Source organism: Chrysochloris asiatica, unplaced genomic scaffold (genome assembly GCF_000296735.1).
Source record: "Chrysochloris asiatica unplaced genomic scaffold, ChrAsi1.0 scaffold00086, whole genome shotgun sequence".
Lineage (NCBI taxonomy): Eukaryota > Metazoa > Chordata > Mammalia > Afrosoricida > Chrysochloridae > Chrysochloris > Chrysochloris asiatica.
Window position 1 is genome coordinate 6231266 of NW_006408604.1, and position 5620 is coordinate 6236885.

Here is a 5620-nt window from a genome sequence, read left to right on the forward strand (position 1 = left end):
TGACCTTATGTAGGATTTTCGAGAGTGTAAATCTTAACAGGAACAGATAGCTTCATCTTTCTCCCATGGAGCAGCTAGTGGGTTTGGACCTCTGACCTTGCAGTTAGCAGCCCAATGCTCATCCCACAGCATCAGCAAGGGAAAGTGTAATCTATCAATAATATTAGAAGATGAAGTGATTGATGTTGAAGTCTGGCCTTGTGGCCACAAGAATGGTGTAAGCAGTTGCTGAGACTCATCTGGTCAGAAAGTAAGGCAAATGGCTGAGCTGGAGAGGCAATGGAGCCAAGGTGATGTGGGGTAACACATAAACTAGACACATGGATCATATATGTGAACAAGATGCCCTAACTCCTTCCCCCGAGAGTAGGTGCCAGTCCAATAATCCAAGATTGTGCCTGTTAGCAACCCAAGCTATATTCCTAGATGCTTTAGCTAGTCCTTCAGTCACATTGATATTTATTATCTCTCTCATCACCACCCATTTTAGATTTTTCTTCCCTTGGCAAGAAATTCTAGCTGGTCTGGTTTTCTTATCTGGTAAGGTGTGGCACTGGAGTGCAAAGGTGGTTTGAACCAAAAAGTCAGAAGTTCAAGCTAACCAGCTGCTCCTCAGAAACTCTGTTATGCTGTTGTTGTTGTTATGTGCCGTGGAGTTGGTTCCGACTCATAGCAACCCTGCACAGGGTTTCTGAGGCTGTAAATCTTTACAGGAGCAGAAACCCTCATCTTTTTCCTGCGGAACAGCTGGTAGTTTCGAACTACCGACCTTAAGGTTAAGGTTAGCAGCCCGATTCATAACCACTACGTTACCCAGAGCTCCTTCAGAAACTCTATATAAGGTGGCTATGGGTCAGAATCAACTGGATGGCACATAACAGCAACAACAAGGTAATGCCGAGCCACATTCTGGGAATGTGTCTAAACCCTAACTTCTCTTATGATTGCTGAAATGGCCTCTTCACAATTATTATTCAACACAGAGACACCAAGGTAAGACCCAGTGAATTTCAAGCATGTTCCTTCCTGCCCTCCATTCTGTAGTAGAAACCCTAGTTCCTGCTGATAATCAGGGCCAGTTATCCTGGCCTATAGAGTAACTCCTTTTTACCTGCTGAAATACTGATGTGAAAACCTCAAAGAGACCAGGAAGTTTGTACAATTTTCTGTTCTAATGGGATCCATGATTTCATCCAACAGAGAAGAGCCTAAATGTTCTAATATTAAAGGCAAATGGGAGAATGAAAGTGTGGTGAAAATGGGAAAATCTTGTTTCTACCACTTCATTTTTTGTCATTTTTTTTAAAACAAAAAAAAAAAATCTAAAAACATTTAATTTAAAGAACAAGGTAGATAGGGAAACACTTGGGAAGGTTTGCATGGGCTAAATGGGACAGAGGTAAATAATGGCATATGCTCAACCTTGGAACAACAGGACTCTGTGATACAGAGGCATACTCTGAATTGGTAAAAGAGGGCAAATAATGTTAAGGCATCCTGGTGTGGCACTGTGGGTTAATGCACTGGACTGCAAAGTCAGTTTGATCCAAAAGGTCAGCAGTTCAAGCTAACCAGCCGCTCCTCGGAAACCCTATACAGGTTTGCTATGGGTCAGAACTGATTCATTGACACTTAACAACAACAACAACAAATGTTCAGATGCTTGCTGTCTTATGAATATTGGTTTCCCTTGCCTACTATTATAAAATAGACTCTTGAGTGGGATAGAAAGGAATATTGGGAAACATGATTACAGAAAACTTGTAAGCCCATCTTCAGCTGACAAATAATTGGAGTTCTAGAACTTGCCCAGTGAAATAGGCTTCTTGCGGAGCACATGTTGTGTATAGGAACTTAGGTGGAATCCTTAGCCCCATCCAGAATCTTCTGTGGTGGGACATTTCCATTTGAAAGGACATGCAGAGCAGCCTGGAGCAGCTAGAGGAACAGAAGAAAGTTCTTGAAAGAAAGACCAGCAGGAAAAAAAAAAAAAATAGGCAGTCTGATTGGCTACTATGAGAACAAGCAAGTTGCTCGCTGGGGAGCCATCAAGGCAAGTTATCAAGTCCTTTCAGGACAAACCCCCCTCTAAGACTGAAACTCAAAGGGAACACAGGAACAGGCACATAAGCTTGCTGGAAACCACACTGATCTACTGGTGAGTGGAAGAGGGGAAAGGCAACAATGAAGATATAGGCTGAGTTCAGCCACTTTCCATAGACTTCTGTCAACCTGGAGATGAGAGAGAGAAGAGGAAGGACTGGTTGGTCTGAAGTGTGGTGAGACCTGGGGACTCCTAAGTCCATGGACAAGGACATAGCCACTGAGAGCTAGAGCCAAGAATTAAGTGTCCAGCTGATATGAAGTGAGGGAGACACATAAGAATGCACAAACTTGCAGATAGTATCCATTTGACCTAGCTTCAATGACTTGATGATCAGAACTTGAATAGAAGAATATAAAGAAATTTGATAAAGGAAACAAGTGTGAATTGCTAGAATTTGATGAATGTGACCAATACTTATAAATATATTAACTCAAAATACCAACCAAGAGGGAAGGAGTCTTCACATCAAGGATCAAACATATTTCCTCTGTACACAGGATAGGTAAGGATGAGCAACTTAGACACTGGCTACCTAAAATGAGGCAGGGGGAGGGGGCTATAAAGGCATGAAGTGGCAGGCTTACAAGTTTTCAAGAGGGAATTTAGTTTCAGAGTATGGGGGAAGGTAGAGTCCCTACTGAATAGTTGTCATCTTGTCTAGATGGGTCTGGTCAAAGGATAAGATTCTTATGATTCCACAGTGAGTAATTATTATCATGACTAATTACAATTGTCACAACTGTAAAGGTAGAAGTTTGTAACATAAAGGGGGTAGTAGTTAATCTTACAGTCCAGGAAGAGAGGACCCTAGGACCATCAAGGGAGACGAGCATGAGCAGAATGTGGGGCCCTATCCAGAGAAGCAGTGACACCAGAGATGGAGGCAGAGATGATGACACAGAGAGAGGGAGCAGCTGAGGACTCTAGACTCATGGAAAGAGAAAGATTGTGTGTGGCTGCCAGGAGTTTAATGGTTGTTTAAATGATTTTATATTCCTGAGTGTTTTTGTGTACATCAAAACGACAAACAAGCAAACAAAAAACAGAGGGAATAGAAGCAAATATTGTTGAATGGTGACGCATAGAGGGGATTGAAATCATTGCAATGATGTGAAATACAATAGGATGAATGCAAAACTGATGTTCTCCCATGTAAACTATCACTCAATGTACAATAAACACTTTAAAAAAACAAAAACCTTTTAATTATGATTTGAGCAAAGGTTTACAGATCTGATCATCAGCTTTACATTCAACAAATCATATACTTTGTTTCATATCAATGATTAGAATCTTTTCCATGCAAGAACAGTTATTCCACTTCCTCCCTGTGATTCCTATTTGCATTCCACTCACCTTCCTATCCCTTCTCAACTTTGTCCTTAGGAAAATGTTGCCTTTTGATTTTGAATGATTGGCCATACCTCACTAATGTTGTTATCCACCTCACTATAAACCTATCTATCTATTGCTTGGCTGAAAATTGGACCACAAGGGCGACTTCCTTTCCAGACCTGAAAGGTGGTCGAGGTCTAGTCTCAGGTTCCTCCAGTCTCTTTCCCACCAGTAAGCCTGGTCTTTAGAAAAAAAAAATAAATAAATTGAATTTTGTTCCATATTTTCTACTATGCTAATGTGATCCTTTTCAGAATGGTTGATAAAGGTAGTCAGGCTTCAGGACATTTGAGCCTCATGTATATTAGTCATGCCTCTGGGCCTGCTCTGACCACTTGCATCTTACAATAATTCTCTGCTGTGCCCATTTGATGAGTTAATGGCCCTTAAGTCAGTTCTACTCAAAGTGACTTTGTATAGGGTTTCCAAGGAGCAGCGCATTTGACATATGATTCATGACATCCAGAAACATTTAACTCATAATGGGTAACTTTGGTTTGACTATCATTTTGTGCCATAATTAACCATTCAGTGTTTACTACAGCCAGAAAGCACACTGGAAACTGTTTTGTAAAAGATATGTTGCTTCACTTCAGACCCCTAAAGGTCTGCACTGGGACTTCCTTCCTGAGGCATTCAGAGTCACCAGATTTCAGTACTTTCAGAACTGCTAGGTCATATGGTCCAAAAATGGGAGAGTTGCTAGTGTTGCTGCCTGGGCCCATGACAAAAGTCATTCTTGCACTGAGATCAACTACAAACAGGCATCTTTCCAAATCACCCTAATCAGTGACCAATATATGCTACCCCCAAAATCCAAAAAGATCAACCAAATACTGTACCTTTTCTCATTGATAAGAAGTGAAAGGTACAACAATTTATTCTTAATCTAGAGCATTGAGCCTCGAAATACTTCACTCATGTCTTAAATCCATGCATCTTCTTGGTGTTGATTTTTTCCCCTTTGTCACACATATGTTTTATGTGAACATCTAGGTTATCTGCCACTTCTTGTTTACTAGATCTGGTTAGCATGATGACATCAACAGGATGAGCAGCAAGACCGTCTGAAGAATGTCAAGATGATCAAGATCTCTGCAGACTGTTTTAGGACAGAAAATAGTGACGGGTACAAACTGATGGGAGTCTGGAAGAAAGTATTCACTAAATTAGTAGCACCATACCAAGAACCAGAGGCTATGTTAATCTACTCTAATAATGAGTCTAATATAGCAGTCATTGTGATTGGGGAATCCAAGTTTACTGTAGTCCTGTCATGCCATTTGTTGTTCCTGGGTGGTGCATATTTAGTTAATATGTTTAACTGCTAACCAAAGGTTGGAGGTTCCAGTTCACCAGGAGTACCTCACAAGTCAAGTTTGGAAATCACTTCTTAAAAAACTAGCCATAGGAAACCTTATGGAACACTGTTCTACTTAGATACTTTTTTTACCTATGGGGTCACAATGAGACAGAGTCATCTCTATGGCCACTGGTACAACTAGTGATACCATCTGATATGATCTATCAGGTTATTTTAGAGCCAAGACAGATAAATTGAATTTAGATATGATGGGAACAATCATCTTTATATCCTTCAAGTCTCTTATGAGACACTAATCTCTGAAAATTTTCCTGGAATGCAATATTGCTTCTGATTCACTGTTTTGTCCAAGAGGTGGGGGTTGAAGGGCAGTTATAAAGGGTTCCATTTGGCCCTTCACATCACACTAGATCTTACTCCACAGATCAGGGAATCAATGAGAGAATTAACCAAGTAGCTATCTCAATTATATCTTAGATTAATGAAGCACCAAATATAGATTGAATTCATGTTTCTGAGAACACACTATGGGACAGAATTGGACCAATAATCCAATTATTATCTGCCTTTTATTGCCCCCATTATAAATGAATGGTCATGATAATAATGTTCTATAATAATAATGAATGGCACTTCAGGTCAGACCACAATTCTACCAGTTTTGAAGAAGTTTTGTATTCCTTTTACTCTGGTCTTTGGTAAATGGACAAATGCTCTTTGTTGAAGATTCAGAGAAGTATTTGCTGGATATACTTGTACTGGTATTTTGTGGTATTTCTACCAATCTTTCCTTT